Source organism: Patagioenas fasciata, chromosome 5, assembly GCF_037038585.1.
Source record: "Patagioenas fasciata isolate bPatFas1 chromosome 5, bPatFas1.hap1, whole genome shotgun sequence".
Lineage (NCBI taxonomy): Eukaryota > Metazoa > Chordata > Aves > Columbiformes > Columbidae > Patagioenas > Patagioenas fasciata.
In genome coordinates, this window is record NC_092524.1 from 45,346,930 (window position 1) to 45,368,549 (window position 21,620).

General features: G+C 37.7%; 1 long non-coding RNA gene across 2 annotated transcripts in view; it reads right to left on the minus strand.

The window, feature by feature from the left end:
* Positions 1-2,516: 2,516 nt before the first annotated feature.
* Positions 2,517-21,620, minus strand: part of LOC139828016 (uncharacterized) — a 58,584-nt gene continuing 39,480 nt past the window's right edge. The window contains exons 1-3 of one of the 2 annotated variants that reach the window (XR_011739178.1): positions 10,655-10,922; positions 5,578-5,746; positions 2,517-2,651 (exon numbers count right to left, since the gene is read on the minus strand). This is a non-coding gene — a long non-coding RNA (uncharacterized lncRNA). Of the gene's footprint in view, positions 2,652-5,577; positions 5,747-10,654; positions 10,923-21,620 lie in introns of those variants that run through there. The other variant, XR_011739177.1, reaches the window with a different exon arrangement.

A 21,620-nucleotide genomic window follows, 5' to 3' on the forward strand; every position in this document is an offset into this window, starting at 1 on the left:
AATATTTGTGGTAATCAACGTCACTTGGGGAAAAAGTTGTTGAAATAATGCCAAAAACCAAACATAGCAGAATAGAAATCATACGTATTCACAATAATAATCATTAAACATTGGGCAGGAAAAACGTGTTCTCTTCACAAGAAAAACTTGGACAGTAATACCTTTCATAAGGAATGTTGTAAGCCTCCCTGAAACCTCAAGAGACAGAACTAACTTAATATTCACCTTCTACAAAGAGTTTGGAAGTGACAGGCCTATTAGCAAACTAATTAACAATCCATTATAAATGGCTAAACCAATTTTCATGGTTTAATTGTAAACTCTTTATGACCCTAAAATTTTCAGGTGCTCCATTCTTCATAAGATACACCTTAAAATTCATCACAATGAACCACTAATTTAAATGACTACCGTGAGTAATGCAGAAATATATATCCATGATCATATTAACATACTCCTATTAAATATTTCTTTCCATAAAACACCAAATAAATACACTCTTACTGTTTTCATGTTACAGTACAAATACAACTATATTTTTATTTGGGTTTTTGCAGGTACACGTTGATCTGCAATCTGCTTGTATTAAAATATGACTGGACTGTCAGGATATTGCTCTCAGCGGTGCAAGCACTGTTTATTCAGCAGAGGGTCTTATGAGGGCTAGATCCAGCTACAAAATAACACACATATGTCACAGTGGACCTGTAAATCCAAACAGTCCGTGATAAGGATTTAATGTCCACATTATACTCATTCCAGTGGCAGTCAGGTTTGCTTTTTAATCTTTGAGCTGACTCTAGCCTGCCCCCTTGGACTGAATGACAATTTGCATCTGAACCTGTTCCTGGAGTGCCCCTTCCAATTAAGTTTCATCCAAAAGAAAGCCAAAAAGGATACTGAAAGGATCAAGTGAGACTGCTTCAAAGCACAAACAAAAGCATAAATGCCGAATGAGCTGATTTGCTTCAAACCAAGCTCTTGATTCGAACATGAATTGGACATACCCCAGAGATCAACACTTGACATTTTGTCCAGACATTTTTTGTTGAAATGTGACGATAAAGTGGCAAATTTCACACCTGTTACTGCTGAAAGCAAAAATCTCTGAAATCTCTGAGGATGCCAACTGGTCTGTCAAAGGATCAAACCATTCTGATCAACAAAATTTCAACTGGAAAAATATTTTACTTTAAATGGGGAAGAAAAGTCAGATAAACCCCTCAGCTTCAGAGAGAGTCTCAAAAATCAATGGGTGGTAAGAAACTCTCTCCCAAGACAGAAATTCCAACAGTACATGAGCACAAAATATCCACTGAAATTGTTTCCTGGTATATGGCTGTCATCTTCTGAAGAAAAGTTATCTTTGTGATGGTCTTCCTTACCCCACTCTAAGTGTAGGAGAATTTAGATGGTAAGGCAGAAGTCATGCTGCCTCAAAAAAGGAAGCAAGAAAGCACACTGAAATAACACCATGAGGTGACAAGAGGCACAAGAAAGCACAAAAAACCAGACTGTGGAACTGTCAGGTCAGCTGTCCCAATGGGTTAAAGATAAACACAGACTCAGCCTTGGTTCTGATCCAGTCCCTCCCTCAATACTCCAGATCAAGCCAACAATAAGAGTCCTCAGACTTCCCATTTGGTTCACCACCAGCTTGCAACCAGACCCTCTTCATTGGACCACCCATCTCAGTCAAAACAGAGGGCTCTGCCTGCAGCCTGTTCTGGGCTCCCTGCTGCTTCCCCGTGGGAGGCCAACTAGGTTTTTCCAAGAGGACTCTGAAGAAAAGCTGAAGGACTATTTCATTCTTACAGACAGCATGGTGAGAACCATGAGAAATTTGATAGTCACCACTGTATAGGTCTTCATTTTTAAGCCCAGAGGCCTGATGTCCTAAAGTCTTTGGACAATTTGGGGAGACATCTATTTCAAAGACTCTCTCAGCAGTTCCTTTGCTCTGCAAGCTGTTGGCTAGATGGCCAACACAGCTCAGCAGACCCAGCCAGGTAAGAGTTTTCTTACATTTGTCTAGGAATGTATTAGAGAAAGACACTGGTGTGCAGTCTTAAAGGAAATGTATTAATGCAATTAGACCACCTATTCTCAACTCGAATAACAGCCTGATATTGGCTGAAGAATACTTCCTTAGGGCAGGCAGCTGTGCTACAATTAGGTCTGTTGCCAGAGGGGAGTAAGACATGCTCTCCTACGCAGCCTGGGCATTCACAGACAGCTGTATGTGTGCGTAGCCCACTCCCCACCTCAACACCAGCTGTCCACGCTTTGATCCAGACAGCCTTCCTCTGCCCCGCTCAGAGCCTTCCTCCCCTTTTTAGTGAGCTCATACTACTGCTGTTAGTAGGAAAGTTTCCTTTTTCCTTCTTTTCCTAAGCTAGAAAAGGGCCACTTCTTTACAGGTACACAGAGAAAAAACTTGCTTACAAATTTCAGGTGAAGATTCCATTAAATCAGCAAAAGATTTTTAAGATGTCAAAACCTGTGGTCTGTGAACTACATATAAAAAAAGTCTGATTTTGTAGTCTTATTCCTTACAAGTTGTGTGTTGGAAAAATGAGCAATAGTCTTCCTTCTCACTGGGAAAATTCTGGTTTTCCTTCTCTCAGCTTCCCTTCTCTTAAGTCAGAAATCTGTTAAACACAAAATTAGACATATGCATGTTTCAAGATTAATTTTTCTCTTGTGGTTTCCCACCTCTTCATTTATAACTTAGAAAAAGTTAGACTTTTGTACAACATTTTGCAGTTCTGTTTTGATTGTTTACCGGTTCAAATGCCTCAGTCAACGGTTTTGCATTATTTAGCTGTCAATGAAAACAGAAAGTTATTTAGTATGCCTGAAAGGTAGCCCTCATATTTTAGACTGCAAAATCTACGTTTTAGTAAGCTATAGTTACTTATAAAGCCTTGAAGATCTTGGCCTTTGAAAATGGATCTAGGTTTTCTGATTAAGTGACCTCTAGATTTCTCTCTCACTGGGCTAAGACAAGTGAGAGAGGTTATTGATATGCAAATACATATTGATGAGCCTGAAATGCAAAGTTAAGAGTTGGATTTAAACTCTGTCCTAACCCAGCTTTCCCACATTGTGGCACAGAACTTAGCAGAGTCCAGTAAAAAAGCAGAAATGTCAATAGTAAAGTTAACTTTGATGTCATATTGTAGTCCTGATATTTTTCATGTTGTAAATATATGAAATACATGAAAATTGAAAACTTTCTGTATGCAAACTGAAAAACTGAGAATACTAGCAGAGTCTTAACACTGCTATGGATACATGGCTGTGGCAATGATGTGTTTCTTTCCTGATCAGCAAGCAATATAAATATATCTGCTATTTTCAAGTATGTTGCTCCATCCATCAGGGCTGCACTGAACAGACTGCATTTAGTAGGTAAGTGAGGCATGGCAGAGTGATAAAGTGAAAAATTACTCCCACTTCAGCTATGCTAAATCCAAGCTATGCACTGTAAATGTTTACAAGTCCTTTTAACGTAACGCCTCTAAGAATACAGCTTTAATAAAATTACACCCAAATGTTCAAAATAAAGTATTCCTTTTCAGCTAATTTCAATCAAATAAAAAGAATTCAGAAGCCCAACTCAAAAAAAAAAAAAAAGAATTGAAAAGCCCAAAGCCCAAAGGATTTCAAAAGCCCAACTCAATAATATGAAGTACTAATTTACATGGAAGAAAAGTTTGCATGGTTACAAAGCTCCATTTCTATGACACTAGCTGTACAATGAGAAAGGCTCTTTGAAGTCAGTGCTGTAAGAGAAAATGATTTGATAATTGCACAACAGTGGGGTGCAGTAAGTTTCAATATTTCCTTATATTTAGCTCCTTCAGCTCCCTGTATAGAAGAGGTGGATTCCTCTGAAGGGTAATTTAAAACAGGAAGCTAATTTAAATGCTCTGAAAAAGTCCCTGGAGAAGCTTAGACATCATCTTTTACAATAAAAACAGTAGTTCACCATCTTTCATGCCAGGGTTTGGCAGTATGAACTCCAGGCTTCCCCTGAGTATACTTGCGTGTTAAGTGTAGATAGGTAGAAGCAGCTGCCATCTCAAACATCCTTGATTTGGCCAAAGCAGTAGAGATCAAGATTTGTGCCAAAAGCAAACCTTCCAGGGCAGTAGAATATGGTTTTCTGTCTTGACATTTTATGATGCCATAAAGAGATATTGAGAGGTATTAAACACTAGGCATCACAGTGAGGCTTCACTGTGAGCACTGTTCCTGTGGTTGCAATAGACTAAGTGATGACAGAAACAGATTATTTCTTGGTCTTCAGTGGATTTTCCCTTCACCAAGAAGGCTTGTGTCTGCCTCCACCCATGCCCTGGGGTTAATAAATGGCTGCAGCTTCATGCGGTGAGGAAGAACAGATCTAAAGGGCCCAGTGTGGTCCCCTTTTGCAAAAGACCAGGGCAAAGTGAGACCTGAGGGGCTCTGCACCAGCTGTCCGCTTCTCCTACTGTGCTGCAAATTAAAAATAGGCATGTGCCCTAGAATTATATCTTTACATCGAAATTCAGTATCAACCCTACTTTCCCATGGCTTTTCATGAAAGAAACTGAGAAAAGCTCCCTTCAGATCTGGTGACAGCTAGGCTCTGAGGGACCTCGTCTAGCCCTACCCATTTGTCCAAGAGAGGAGAGGGGTTTGCTCTACAGAGGAGGATGTGAAGCAGAGGGAGTGCTTTCTGTGGGGTACCCCTGCTGTGTGATGAGAAAAGATGCATTGGATTTCTGACAAAGTTATTGAAAGAAGAGCTGCTGTATTTGTTAGCTACATGTACGTACTCGCTTCAGTTTTTCTTGAACTTTATGATTCTGTCCCCTTCGTGTTAGCAACATATTTCATGGCTCTACTAAATCAGAGATTTTATGACTCATAAGGAAATCCAGGCAGGCTGCACCAACTTTACCACACTTATCAGAAGGGGCTTAAAGTTTATTTCATTATTTTCTTGTGCAACCTAGAAATATTGAATTCAGGCAGATTTGCCAAATCCAGCAGATGGGTGACATTTTGGGCAAAGAAAATATGTATTCAGTATAGAAGATTATAAGCAGGGAGGGTCCTTGGAGGAGGAGGAAATCTTACATACATTTTAAGGTTTGTTCTAGTTATACTCTTTTCTGAGGCGCAACATATTTTTTATTGTGTCCTTACAATCTGGGAAGGGAGCAACATTTACAGATAGCAAAGCCTTGTGGAGTAATCCCAATTCCATCATGATGTAGGGCACAGCATATAGTACAGTGCATACCTTTCAAAGCTATTGAAATTTTGATTGATCTTCCTAAGTTTGTTCACTCACAGGTTAGGCCTTTTGCTTTTACCATACTTAGGTTGTCTTCTTAAATCAGTCCTTAGGACTCAGTGCATACTGCCACTACTGTTTCTTTCTATTCAGAACATAAACAGTGATATGCAAGAAAATCTTTCTTCATATATAAGAAGTAATTATTTTTTTAGTATTTTTTTAAAACAAGTACAAGAGGAAAAAAAAGGATTTTAAAACCAATTTTTTGTGTATGGTTCTCTTACCTAAAGCTGTTACTACAAATGAAACCTAATTAAGTAATTCTAGAGACATTCTTATCTGAGTTGGGTTTCAGCCGAATTGCCTCTATATCAATGAGAGAGTGGCTTTTTCTTTAATCCTGTCACAGTTCTTTTCCAATTGTTGGCTTGTGTCTTTCTGGTTAAACGAGATCTGTGAACAAGACCAAGACAAAATCAGCAGTGCTTACACGGGTGACTGTTTTGGACAACAGTTCAGAAAACAAAGAGCACTCAAGGTTTTTGCTTAACAATTCTTAAGTATCAGTAGTCATTTGCTAGAGTCTCTCAAGCCTTTCCTTCACTACACAAGTGTTTCAACTCAATCTAATACCCACTTTAAATTAAGCAGAGGACCCCGGTGACAAATAAAAAAATATTCCATAGAAATAAGAGGCACTGAAGAAACAGACTTGAATGAGTTGTTTTGAAGGTTTTTGATATAGAGGACATTTTTCCTGCTAATGGAATCTAGAATTGTTTGTAAGATCTATTAAATCTAGTAAATTTGTTGGACTTGTTGTTACAAAGATTCCTTTTGGAACGTCCCATCCAAACCAATAAAGTTTATTACGAAAGGGCAACTCACACTACCTACACATTTTTTTAGACACTGCCATTACACTTTTTGTTTCAATTACACAGAAGGCTAAGAGAACATTATGGCTTATTTCACTGTTCACTTTGTACAGAATTGAGATGTTAAGCACACTACAGTGCTTAGGGACAAGAAAGCTTTGGTATGCTGTCAAAAGTTCCCATTCTTCAGTCACATTGCATGCTTCAATAAATCCACCTATACAAGGCAATGCCTTAAAAAGCTGTCACCCATGCCCAATGTCAGCAGCATCTCTCAGTGACTTGGCAGTAATCCCTGGTTATCCTCATCTTTCTTGGCTTCACAGACTGACAACAAGACATGAGTGATGGGTGAGTGAGACCTGGGACAAGGCCATATGCAGAAGTCACAAACAATGAATATAACAGACCTCTGCTGTCTAAGTGAATTAAAAAACTTGAAACATGCATCTAGTTGTCATGGCAACCATGAGCATCCAAATCCATCATTCTAAGGGCACATGCGAAAATTAACAAACACTTTAAATGAACTTTTGACATCATCCCTCCTATGGTATTTATATTTTGCTTTCCCCTTTTCAACTCTTGCACCTTTCAAGAAGAGTTGTAAACAGTTGCTTTCATATAATGTTAATTGAAGACAAACATCTAAATCTTATTTTCAAAACACAATAAAATATCCATTTATTGAGTTCAGACACTTCTAGCCATAATAAAAGGGACAGTTTGTTACCTCAAAATCTGAAAAGGGCACAGAACTCAGATTTCTATCTCAGCCTGGCTCAGGTCTCCAGCCTGTGTTTTTTCTAGCAAAATATTTTTGCGTGACTAATTCAACCATGTTCTGTAATTGAATCCAAAATCTGAAACTGTTTTAGCTAAATAATACAGATGATAATTTTCTAATGCAAATGGCATTGTACCAGGCATGATGTAATTGTTATCAGAATCACACAATATATAAGGAAGAATTAATCACTGGACTAAAACTTCATGGATATCTAGGAAACGGTGATCAGAACATGATTTAAATTTCATAAGAGAAGACAGATCCCAGTTCCAATGCAAACTAGGTTTTCAATAGAGCTAATTTTCTAAATCAGAAGACCATTATTTTGAAGGAAAATAATCAAGCAAAGATGTGACTATATGCATAAAGCTGCTTAAGAGAGAAATTCAAGGAAGGTAGGAATTTTTAAAATATTTAAAATAATTTACATTTTTATATAGCAAATGAAAAAGGAGTAAAAGGTTTAGGGAAGTTAAAGGAAAACTCATGGGTAGCAAAGCTAAAGCCTATAAGGATGAAAGCTTTTTAAAGTATACTTATTGCAAAATGCATTGTAATAATCATATAGCCTCACTATTAAATAGATTTTCAATATTCACAATAATGTGGAAAAGTGCTTATTTAATTTTCTGTTATGTGTTTTAAAAGGAAGCAGAATGAGGTATTCAAAAGAAGATGCTGAAGGGATTTACAGTCCACTAGTAATTAGAAATGTCAAATAGCCCTATGAAGAATAGATAGTTTTAAAATAGAGGCCTTGGTAATTTACACCCAAAACAGCTGGATGAGTGTATCCCTGGTTTCAGAATTGCAGGGGCATTTGAGAAGCCCGGAAGGATGCTAGTGCTGTACTGACAAGCAACAAAAGTAATGGCACTTGCCCGGGTACTTATGGGCTCACTAGCCTGCCATTTAAACGAGGAAAAGCAAAAATTGATATGAAATTCAATTAACAAATACAGAGTAATAATTTATGCCAGCCGAAATGACTTTACAGACAATAGGTCTCATCAAACAAATTGATCTATTTTGTAGGAGACCACAAGAGTGATAAAGACAACTGGGTAGGTACAATAGTCTAGAAAGATACTTGAACTTTCACTAACTGGCAATGATCTCATTTAAGAATTAGCACTAAAACAAAAAAGAAAATCAATCTTTCCTACATGAAATAAAGTGAGAACTGTTCAATAGTTGGGTATCTGAAAGTAGCTGCTTTTGTTGTTTGTCTTATAATTCAATATGTTAGTAGCACTCTTCAGGGTTTGTTTTCAGGTTGGATGTCACTCAACATAATAATTAAGATTCAAATGTAGATACACAAGTACTTTAAACAAAAAGTGTAAATGCCCCAGTGTTTGGTAAACCACTAATTACCAATAGCATACAAAGTCATCAAACTTGCTTTACTATTCAAAAGTTTGCAACACAAAAGCAATTACATGTTTAGTAAATATTTCTGTCAGACAATCTCATGGAAATGGCAACCATGCTCAGAATAAAAGGGACAAAATGAATTTTTCCAAATAATGAGTCAGGAACACCTCAACAGGAGTTTCTAATATGAACATTAGAGTCTCACAAACAACAGAATAGCGAGCAGTAGAATGGCTATGTTTTGATGTCCAGCACCAATGAACTACACCAAGTGACAGTTCTGTTGCCTGTGTTTTATAACAGGAGGATGAAAGACTGGAAAATCATGAAAACATGGGAAAATGCTTGGAAAATGCTTTACAGTAAGAAGTGTTTAAAAAAAAAAAAAAGAAAATGCTCCCCTTTTTCAAATAAATAAAGACTGACAACCGATGCAGTTCTAACACAAATGTGCCTTTATGAACTTCATATATACCAAATTTTAAAATACAAAGGAGAAAAACATTAGAAATATATGCTTCTGGAAAGATGAAAAGCTATGTCTAGATGTGTGGAGCAATAACAAATTAGGTCAGGTTTTCATTGAAAAGAATCCTTTTTGATCACTTCCCAGTTTATAAGAGTAGATTTTAGACAAAGAGACTCATCTGTCCAGAGAATCATGTTTTCACAAAACAACCATCCAGAGAGCAAGACCCGATGTGAAAACTGTCCCACAATTCAATAAAACAATTCAACAAATTAAATCAGCATTTGAATGGACCATACATATTGTCTGAATTTGCAGTCTGTTTGAGAAGGTCCCCCTCTCCACACATTCCTGCAGAAGCTCAGCAATGAGACAGAAGTTCTCACATGTGTTAAAAAAATAAATAACAAAAAAGTTAGGAAAAACTCTCTGGAAATTAGGAAACAAGACAGAAATAATTGGTCAGTTTTTCTAATAAAAGTAGTCATTAGTGAAATCTCATGGGGATCTGTACTGAGCGCATTCTCTCTTTTATATATTCATAAACAATCTGGAAAAGAAGATGAAGCCTCATGTGAGACAGTTTGCTGATGAAACATGTCATCCGGGTTATGAAAGGTGATGGCTGACTGCTAAGGAAAGACCTTACCGTAAAAAACATGTGGCCTGATGAAATATAATGTATTAATAAATAATCATAAAGCAAGGTGCTGAAGTAGTTAAACCAAATGGCATCAAATCAAACAAACAGATGACAGGTGCTTTTGACATCAGCAACACTATTTTTAATTCCTCTATCTTAAATAATTAATTTTTTTTTTTATGTAAGAAGGCTTTGAATAAAAAAAAATGAAATAAAATTCAAGGTGAGACAAGAAAACAACTTAAAAAGTTTCAGCCAGAATGTTTATCCTGTGCTAGAACCGTAAGCAACTGAAAATATCAGGAAGCCCTAGACAATATTAAAAAAAAAGTTTTCTGGTATCATCTCTGCTCTGTCAAATGTTACTGGTATCTTGCCCATCATCTCAGGATTTCTTCGAGATTGTCGGCATCTACTGAGTCAGAATACCCAACTATTTTAACAACCCAAGCTCTAATATTTCCACCAACCCCACTCACTTTATTGTGTTATCTAATGGCGGTATAAAGAATGCTGATTCAAATTTTCTAGAAGTTTGTCTTTACAATTCCTATCCATTTCAGACTTGCTACCCTCTGAAGGCAGGTTACCTTTCCTTCTTTTAAAACCTAGCACAGCAATAAGAAATGGAAAACATCACCATTTTGAACAACATTTACTCTCTTACTCACAAAACTAATTATATGAACTTGAAAATATATACAGTCAGAAGGACTAACAAAATGGATGAAGCAATAAATGGATGCTGAGTTTTTATTTTGAATTGGTGGAATGTACCCGTGACTCTGGGAAAACTGTATATTTACTAATGTTGATAAACAAAATGAAATACACAGATTGGAAAGCCTGTAAATCACAATCACAGGTCCACTAAAAGGGAAGAACAGCTGCAAATGTTTTGGAGACTAAAGCGAGAAAAACAATTTGCAATATAACATGAGAGTCACCTTGGACAGAACATTAGAACAACTGCAAGAACTATAGCGTGAAGCAGAGCTATCGAATGGCTGTCACCTGGAAAACAATGTTTGGCAAGAGTTACCGTGAACAGCATATTAAACCTGAGTTCACACTGTAAAACAGTAACACAAAAGACAAGCACAATTGCATTGGAAACAGAGAGAAGGCGATATATTCTTTCAATGTGGGCACAGGAATGTCACAAAAATTGTCAACCCATTAAACCCACAGACTAATTTCTTACCTCCCACCTGCAAAACGAAGAAGTTGAGCAATCAAACCTCATAGCTGGCACACCAGCAAGGTGAAAATGCTGGTAGCGGGACATGAACAAGACTCCTGATTGTAAACCACTGCAGAGACTGTAGCTGACAAGCTAATGAGGTCACTGGCACAGGCCCAGAGGATAGAGAAAACTCCAGCCAGACATCCCAGCATGTAAAACTCACAGAAAAGGTGCAGCCACAGCAGAAACAAGTGAGAGGAAGTTAACGTTGAGTTCTAAACTCTGATGTGAACTGTCACATAGCTACAAAAACAATTGGGTTAACACTAATCTGGATTTCTGTGTTTCACATTGCAGTAATCTTGCATGAGCTCAACTTTCTGAAGTTGCCAGTCAGCTGTGAAAAAATATCAGTGACACGTGGAAGGGCAGATGCAAGGGGAATGAGAGACAATTTTCACCTGTCAGGAGCCCCAGCTTAAGTCTACCTTCCCAGCCCTTTGCTGTCTGTTAAACCAAAAGGAAAATCTCCAGGAGAAGCAACAAAAAAGACTGCTCCAGCAGTTTATAAGGCTGAAACCTTTTTTCTGTGAAAAAACAGGATCTGGTAGAATTGCTCAAGCAAGGAGAGAGTATTCTCTGCTTTGTCACCAGATGTTCATGGAAGAAGAATGGCTCTGCTGCTTTTCTCCCTCTGGATATCCACAACAAAGCAAGAGAGACAGGTGGCAGAAGCCAAAGGAGACCCATCTTAAGAGCCAGTGTGCTTGAAAAAGAAATGGGACAGAGGGAAGAATAATTAAAGATTTTGTGGAACAATCAGGTCGCCTCCTGAATCTAAATAATATAGTTCTGAGAGTACTGAAGCATTAGAAACTGAAGAGGTTCATAAAATCAGGCCCATGGTCTGCTGCTTTTCCCCACTTACCACAGACTGTTACATCTGTTTTCCAAGTAAAACTGAGTTCTAATTAACATGCCACAGTGCAGCTCAAGGCAGATGGGAGGGAGTAGAAAGTTTTTAACAGAGCGTAATAGTATGGATACACATTTCTAAGGACACCTTTATAACTCTATAGTTCTCTTCTCATGTACTTCTCACCAATCCCTCTCTATGCAGGCGTCTGCCTACGTGGGTGGCTCTTGCTAATTTAATTTGTATCTCCACATTGATAATAACGTGGGAGCAACACATGAAATGTAACCTGGCTTTGGCTCTGCCTTTCAAAAACAAGTACATCAATTATAGCAAGATACTGGATTCCTGAAAAAGTGTCATAGATTCTTTTGTATGGAGATCAGGCATATTTGAGGTTTATGCAGCCTGTTTGATATGGGATTATGTTGTAAGGCGCTAGGCAATTTCAGCTTTCTCTGTCTTTGGTGCTGGAAAAAAGCACTCAGCACGTACAAGGAAGTTCTTGGAACTTCACAAGGATCGGGCCAGAGTGAGAACATTAGGAGATAGTTTGCTTTCTAATATTTTAGGTCCGACTCATTGAGACTTGATATTTTTAATCTTACTCAAATATGAACATCTTCAGGAGTAATTAAAAGGGAACCATTTTAAAAGAGCTTTTTATATCAAAGAGAAAAAAAATAACTTTGTGTTGGCTGTCTAAAAGAAGTGTGACAAAGCCTAATTACTTTTATTCAAAATCTAGGCCAAATAAAATGTCAACGTAACAACTCTCTTTCAAATTTAGAGCTGTATAAAAAATGTTACAGGGAAACAGACTGTAATGGATGTAAAGAAATCCAAGTCTGGATTAAATGAAAAGCTGTTATGAAAAGAAAGTGTACCATTTTCACAAAAGCAGCCTCATGACAAATCAGGGGGAAATAAACATCATCCTCCAAAAAAGTCTAAGTATCTTGCCTTTAAGAGGACATTTTAATTCAGTTCCACTGACTAAAGAGGGCTACAGAGACATGAGAAGTGAGGGATGAAGGGTGGGGATCATTTCTTAGAAATTATTAACCATCTTAAACAGCACATGTTTAAATTGCTGCAGAAGAACATTCACCTGGGTTTTCAGTCAAATTCCGCTGCTCAAGTTCATTCTGAGGATCCCCTGCAGAAGTGAGCACAAGCCACTAATGGAAGCAAAATGCCAAATCACTGTCTCTTCACTGAAGTAAGGATATAATCCCTAAATGATTTCCACTGATGAAGCAAATAAAAATAGGGGCAAATGAATGAAAAGGAACCATCAGAAAGTGTTCAGGACAGAAATCCTGAGTGGAGAGGGACAGCCACACCTACAGGAAAAAAAAAAAAAAAATGAAGTACAACTGCTGAACGGATTCGTTAGTTTCTCTTATGTACATCTCTGTTCTCCACCTCCTACCAGCTAACTTCACCTTGGAATCTATTCTGCCTGTATTATTTTTCTATCCCCTCTGTTCTCCATTGGCAACTGGGTTCAATATTGTGGTTCATAACACTGCCAGTCCCCAAAGACTTGATGCTTTACTCTTTAGAATCTCTCAGACATTTTATGTACTACAGATGAACACAGTACCTCCTCAGGGATTAATCCTGCTGTCCTATGGCTGAGAACTCTCCCAGTGCAAGAAGTCATATTGCCTATTTGTCTAGAGAATGATTACAGAGATAGTGAGGCTACAACACCAACAAAAACAAATCTGGTATCATCATTAAAATATGCTTTATTCACCACTGAAAGTAGTAAACCAAAAATCATTATAAAGCTGCTTCTTTCTACATACATGCAAGCATGTTGGATACACCAGTATCCAGATAGTATCTCTGCAACACCACACAGCATAGGGAAGTTTTATTAAAACAAGGAACACGAGATATCTGTCATGATCCCTGAATTACAATTAGAAGCTCACACTCAGTTCTGTAACTACCAGATGCCAAGTCAGAGCTGCCAAAGTGAAGAGGAACAGATGGCATAGACCCATTTAAGTTTCTGAGTTTCGAGAATGGGTTTGGGAGATTGCACAGAGGGGTTTTTTTCTTGTGCCAAATAAAGTACTAGAGGATTTTTCAGTGTCTACAGGAAATAACAGTTTCAGGATAAATAAAAGACAATCCAAAGTCTCAAGCAAAATTAGCAGATACTTAAACTCCAATAAGTTTTTCCTCCAGTGGGAATTTTTATGGTAAATCCTCCTTGTTGAATAATTTATTGATTTTGATATAAAAATATCTGTAAAAGCTCAGGTCATTCCATATGAAAAAATAGAAAGAAGTACTTTAAGACTGCAAATGAACCTTGGTTCTGAGTGCAGCTGAGAAATGTCAGACTGGAAATTAAAGAAGTTAAATAAACAGAAGTAATTGTATTTTCTCAGTGCCTGTGGTAACATCCACATAGAAATCTTACATCTGGCCTGGCATTACGAGGTTAAACAATTTTCAGAATGAGCAAAGTGACAAAATAGAATTGTTTATTACTGATTCATGTCCAGAGGAGATAAAGTTTGAGATATCTGCCTTCTGAAATCCCCAAGCTCTTCTTTACTTAGAAACAAAATCCAGAGTGATGCTGAGGATCTGATCCTTCTGTTTTTACAGGAACTGCAGATGACCAGCACATCTTAAAACTGTATTGTAAGTGATTGTCGAAGAGTCCTTCATATTCTAATTCAGAAGCAACATGAGTTAAGGATGGTTTTTTACATGTAAACAACTCCAAGACGAGAAACTGCATATAGCAAATACATACTGTGAGGAGGAGGGCCATTACATGCCAGTATAATACTGTTCTAGGCAGCACCTGGCTCAAAACATGGTAGCCCACAAGATCATGGCATTTCCCCTAAACAGGCTGAGTTCTTTCCGTTTGAAATTTGTTTCTCTTGAGATCCTTTCCATCTCTGCTTGTCTGCATCATTGCTACACTGCAGTGCTTAACCCCTTAGCCATTGTACCAGTACAACGCATGAAAATAGCTGATTTTGCTTATGAGGTTGTGCCACATCAAGTGCTCGGTGTTGCAAACAGCACAGCACAGCACAGCACGAAACCTACTCCTAAGAATATTGATGAATAGGTCAATAAACTCATATAATCTGCTGTGAAAGAATTTGGAGGAGGAGTGCACTAGCGTACTGAAAATAAAACTGTCCAAGTTTCTTATTTAAACTCTAGGCCCAGTGTCATCCTGCTCAACTTTCAATATTTTACTTGGAAATATGGTTGTGCTGTGCCCTAATACTACATTCTGCAGCACTAAATCTCTCTGCATAATTCAGTGCAATCCAGAGAACAAGAAGCCATATAAGGGAAATCCCTCTTTTCAAGAGGGTTTGATTTTAATCCCTTCTTGTAAAGAAAATAAAAAAGCTTCAAACATCCCCTCCATTCTCATTCCTCAGTCTCAGTCTAATTGTGAGAGAAAAGAACAAGCTCTAGACTGGAAATACAAAAGAATGGGTCAGTCCACAAGAAAGATGTGGAGAATTATGCTATAGAAATACAAGCAGAGCAAATATGTTATTGTTTTTACCAGGGAAATAAGGCTGTGAGCCAGACTGAGGGGCTTCTAAAGCCATCAGCCTCTACTCATGATTTCCCGCTGTAATCAGTGAAATAGATTTAGGACTAAAATCTTAAGTCCCCTGGTTTATATCTTCTCTGTTATTATTTAAGAACTTGTAGAGTTTGGCCCTAATATGCAAAAGTTTTCCAATTTTTTAATTGAGAGGGAAGGAATTATTATATAGGAAAAGTCTGAAACACAGAAATTAAATTATGAAAATACAACCTCAGGGGAAAAAGGTGGAGGTTGGAGAAGAGGGGAATAAATGAGCTAAATTAGCCAGCTGCAAAGGCAGATCTTTTTGCAAAGCAGCTACGTTGTCTGACATTCTATTTCCCCAGCTATCAGGCTACAAAGAATATCACACACTTATCAGCTATATACATCTCAGTAACAGAATCATTTCTCACAGAGATTTTCAAACAATACTTCAAACTCTCTTTACTCCTTTGATGTCTAAAAGTGACTATTTTTAACCAAGTCAAGCAGCTCAAACAAAATATGTTTATCTCTACAGAAATAATATTTATGAGAATGTGGAGACTTCAGTCACCAGTGAAGCTGCAGTTATAACTGAAACCGAACACCAAATGCATACACTTTTCAGCTGTGCATAACGAAGGAAAAAAATATATCAGTCAGCCACACAGAGGGAAAAAAAATAAAAAGATGCACAGCAATACAGTGGAAGAGTAAGCATACTTCATTAACATCTAAAGATATTTCTTCCCAGTTTTCCTGTCCTACCAATAAATGAAGTTCCAGGAGAAGAAGCAAATTATTTGCCGCCTGCTCCCACCATAAGGCAACCAAGTTTTTTCTCAGTGGGTGCTCAAATCCTTCCACACATTAGACCATATCTGCCATGTTTTTGCACTTTAGACAACCAACTGCACTTATACCATGCCAGCATAAAAAGCACTAAGTCAGTCGGAGGAAAGCCATTTGCTCTGCACTAGTGTAATAAAAAAAGCCTTTTCTGTTTCTCTCAGGTCTGGCAAGGCTCATTTACTCCATGTCTTTTCCCATCTGGAACAACCTAACTGTACCTTGTTAGCTCATTTTCCTTGCTTCTCGCCAAGTCTCTGGCAAATACGCTTCATTTTTTGCCTTTCCCTTCTCCTATTTCTTGCCTGAATCATTTGAAGATTTGAATCTGTAGAACATTCTGCAACAGAGTGGAAACTTTGCAGGGAAGGTGAACAGGATCCAGTGGACTGTTCCCTAAGAGTGCACAGGATCCATTCATAACTACTGGTTTTTTCCCCGAGTTCCTCTCAAAGTGGCATATTTACATGCTGTCTCATTCTTGGAGCATATCTATAAAGTCTCAGTCTAGCCCTAGATTGAATTCCACAAGATACCATAAGAGTCAGCTTGAACATCTTGTCTGCCTTAACCATTACAAATCAAATTATCAATGAATAACAAAAAAAATAGTTATTATATTCTTAAAATCTCTCAGATCTACACAAGACTCAGTCAGAATTATGGTCCTACTGCAACAAAGGAAAAAAAAAGTTCTATCTTAAGACAAACCATGCCATTTTGTAATAGACATTCAGCATGAAGTTTCTGTTTGTAGAAGACTTTTTTTTCTAAAATAAAATAAATTATGAGGTCACTGGTAGTTTTCTCCTAGTTTTGAACTGATTAGCTATCTTGAAGTCAATTAAGATATTCCTCATCCAGAAATATTAACCCCTGCATGAGCAACTTCATCCAAGGTAATAGTTGTTTTTGTAAAGTCACTCTTACGTTCAAGTGTTCATAAAATCATGCCCTAAACCAGGAGCAACGAGATCCATAAATGGGGAAAATCAGTAAATAACTTTAGATTTACAGATTCTAAGGTAGTCAATGAGGTTTCTCCAAATAAAAATGTTTACTGAAGGCTAGGGTGACTACAGCAAGATAATGCAAAGTAGATTAACTAAATCTGCCACTTTTTTTCCTGGTCTCTCACTCCGTTGATCCTTCCGTTGCCAGAACAGTGAAAGCCCTATTTAACACAAAAGTTACAGTCTGCACCCAGGAAAGGACCATATTTCAGTTTGTCGTGTGACATTGCTCCAATAACTAAATATGATGCACTTTTTCAGTCAAGATTGTTCCAATTTTATCAAAAGTATGGTAGGAAAACAGAAAACAATCATACAGAAGTATTAAAAAGATATATTAAAATTGTTGAAGAGTAATCATTAAGAAACCTGCACATTGAATTCCTAAACTCCAGTGCACTTGAAATTAACATTTCACCTCAAAACTAGATACCACATATATATGTCTTTCTGCACGAAGCTACAAGTTGTTCACCTTAAATTATGAAACAAAGGTACTTCTGCTGTAAACAAAATGTGACATTTTTCAGTTTTACTGATTGCCTTTGAAGAGAAATAAAATGTCACTGTGTCTCATGAAGTTTGCTGGTAACCCATGTGAGTCAGAAAGATATCTACTTCTTTCAGTGGGAGACTAAGGCTTAAGCAACCTTAAGCAACTTCTACAGGTTACAGACTCCTTAGTGCATGCGTTAGGGATAAGTTCTACCCCTTATCTGCCTGAACATTGGCTCCTTATTCCCACATTTCCTGTTGAGGGCTTAGTTTGACTCCTGCTTGTTAAAACCTGGCATGAAGCAGACCAAAGCACAACAGCAGCCAGCATCTCAAAGCTGGTTTTAAACAGGAAACTTAAGTTCAAATATATAAAGGTCTGCCACTTTTCGTAAACAAATCCTTTGCTGTGGTTCAATGGAAATTTCTGACACCACTGTACTCTGAATGTAGATTTTTACTCTGTGCAAAGACTCACAAAGAACAAATAACAAACACCAGCAGGTGCCATCAAGTGATTCTTTATGGTTTTTATTTGTTCACTATTTCCACCAGGTACTCCAAGAAACAAAAGCAAGGTCAAGGTATCAATAACCTCCTATAAAACCAAGACGGAATTCAAGGAGAAAAGCAGACCCATGATCTAAAAACCATGCTCCGCAGAGGTTGGAACTCACAAAATAAATGTATTTATTTTCCTTTCTTTCCCCTAGAAAATTTTTATTCAATTATCTTAACTAATTATGGGAAAATGGTAATAAAACTACAGCATTCAATTTACTTAGTATAAAACTTTCATCCTGATTCAGTGTTTAAAAGCTGGAAAATCTCTATTTCCAACTTGGATGGTTGTTTTCCACCAAACAACGGAGTGTATTTTGTTGTTGTTACCGTGTTTTTCTTTTTTTTTTTTTTTTTACCTCTAGGAGAATTTCAAGTGGAAAGGAAAGATCAGAACCTGGTTATATAACTTCCCAACTTTCTCCGCAATTTCATTCTACTACATTTACATTATTGCCAAGGTTTAAAAATTGAAGAGGTAAAAAGAGAGGAAAAAGGAAAAAGGAGAAAAGAGAAACCATGAAGACTCTGGACATTGTCTATTTAATTTAGTGATGAAGAAGAAAAGCAAAAAGAATTTAAAATTATCTATAAAGCTTATTCATTTTTTTTTCCCCAGCCAGGAGTTTCAGGGAGGAAGACACAAGCAAGCTCTGTTTAGAAAATGTAATGGGCTCTGAACAGAAGGTTTAGATCCCCTCTCTGGAGGATACTGAGCACATATTTCTCTGTACCACACATGAGCCAAAAATACACAATCTTCCTTGGTGATGTTTCCATGTTAAAGTTTCCATTTAGAGGGTGCTCAAAGAGGTAGATTAGTTCTTTCAGTTTTTGTTTTTCAGCAGTCTCATAATTCCTCTGCTGACCTAAATTGAGATGGTATCACATAGAAAATGTTGGAAAACTTCAGTCTTGCCCTGAGAGAGCTCATATGCCTATGTGGCACACCACACCACCATATGAAGATGGTCATGAGAGTCCCAGTGCACGAGCATTCCCTTTTGCCAGGGCTGAACTACTAAGCTCACCATGCTGTGTCTGATTACAAGCCTCTCTCGTTCAGCTTGAAAGCCCACCACATCCTCACGTGTAGAAACACTCTGCTCTCCCTAAGGCTTTACTGAGAAGTTCCTACTACTTGCACATAGGTTCTGGCATGAGAAAAGTATAGCAGACACATTGAGCTCACACCTGCAATCTGATTCCTTTCACGTCACTTTGCATAAGCTTCACAGACTCATGTTTAACAGGATAAATGGGATGTCTTAAATACTTCTTAAAGATTTGCAGGACTGCAGACACTGAACACAGCTTGAGGACTTAGCCTCTGTCTCTTAGCCTCTCCTGTATGAGTGTTTATTTTAAAATTTCAATGGGGCAAAGGAAAAATGAAAAGTTTTTTGTCAGTCCTTTATTTCTGATTTTTTTCATAGCTTTACATTAAACAGTAAAGGCGGTCCTACCACACTAGTTTATATTACTAGTAAAAGTGATTTTTTCTGACATATCTTCCATCTCTTCTAGGAAGGTAGGCAATGACCATACCAGCAAATGAATCTTGACAGACACATGATCCAGGGCAGTCCTAACCATAATCTATACTTAGAGATTTAGGAGCCTTTCTAAAGAATTACCAATAAGATAACTAGCATAAATCTTAAACTAATGGTTTACCTACATTGCATCCTAGCACATAGCTCAGGACCTACAAACCAGCTCTGTATATGCTAGGTCAGCCAGTACCAGATACAGCCTAAGCACCTTGAGGCAGAGCAAATTAGCCCCCAGGAGCTCTGTGCTTCCACTTAGCATGAGCTTGATTACACTTGTTGATTTATCCCTAGTTTAACACCTGTGCCTATTTTCTGTACCTTTTTTTTAAAAGGATAATAAATTTTAAGTGCAGGCTTTGTTTTTCTTCAAGAACAGGTATACAGCCATATTAGCAAACAAAAAGGAGTTCAAATCCATCAGGCATTTTACCACTGCTGAAGGTCACGTTGCCAATAACTAAGATACAGGAAAAAACATTAAAAAGTTATGTGTGGTCACATTACTCTTCTATGTGCTTTGATCTGTTGGCAAGAATGATTTATAAAACTGTTAGAAGCTGCATACATTAACCAGATTACTCCATTAAAGCTTTCATAGTGCTAACTAGTTATCACTAGTGGTAGCAACACGGTTAATGAACAACTTATGATTGAGTATCAATGTCACCAGATAATATCCATTCAACCCAATCACTTAAGCATTTTCAGTTCAGAGGCATTAAAACTGGAAATACATTGGTTCGTGTCATTGTGTTCTCTTCTTTTCTTCAGTTAAATGTCTTTGTGAAAATTTTCTACTTTTCCTGTTACTCTGTCAGATATTTGAGTATCAAAAGCTCTTATCACACTACTAATTATATTTCTTATGATAACATTTGGGTTTTTTTTCTAGTAGAAATGCTTCTATTCTGTGTAATTTAGAAAACCCATCCTGAAACATCTGCAATGAAAAGATAATGCAACTAAATTAATGGCAGCTGGAATCTTTATACATAGCAAAGAATATCTGAGCCTCTCTGCCAGAATTTCAACCCCTTTTCAACTAATTGTTTGTTCTTCTTGCATTTGTGCCTTCAGCATAACAATTAAATGCTGCATTCTCCTAGGCAGTCTGATCAAGAGTGGATTGCTTTCAGATGCCTCAGTTGGGAGAAAAGAAAAGGAGGGAATAAACCTTGGGAAATGTCGTGGTTTCCCTTATTCAACAGAGGATTACATTGGGATACAATGTGGATCAATTGCCTTCTGCATGAGTCATTACTAGGGGAAGGTCAGAAATTGCCACCCTCTGCCCCTCTTCCCCTCCCCCCCTTTTTTTTTCTAAACTGCAACTGGCCCACTGGGATTGGATCACATCTTGCTTTAAGGGAGTATTACAGAAATATCCCTGTAATATTAGGAATGTACCCTACCCTCTTAACACTTCCTCAGGCACATTCCTGGCTTCAATTTTAATAAGACATATGGTCCACTATTCAGCCTGATACACATGTCCACTGCACACCTTTCTAGAAGAGATGGAAGTCGTATTGGAAAAGAGTATTTTTCTACTACCCTAAGTGGACAGAGTAGCAGATCCACAGAAGAATGGGTTCTCAAACCAGACCTTCAAAGGAAAAAAGCCCTTATTACTCTTACAGCTAATACACATTTTCCTTAGCTTGTGAGAACAAGAACCCATGATTTTTGCTTCAAAACTCAGATTATCACTGCTTAATACCATTGCCTGAGTCTTCTCTGACTGCAGGCAGTCTGCATCAGAAAGGAAGTGAAGTATGATGTGGAGAATGCAAATTGCCGGGAGGATCCCTTTGAGTGCGACTCACGGGCCGAGGCGAGAGCAATGAGTCTAATTCAATATGAATTTAACATCAGTACCCTTTAATGAACTCTTAACAACACTGAATAGCAATGTCCGCCAGACCACGTTTTTCCAGCCCTTATATACTCTTTACCCAAAGGCCTTGCGGCAAGCGCAGGCTACAATTGGTTACACTTGCAGTCACTCTTCCCC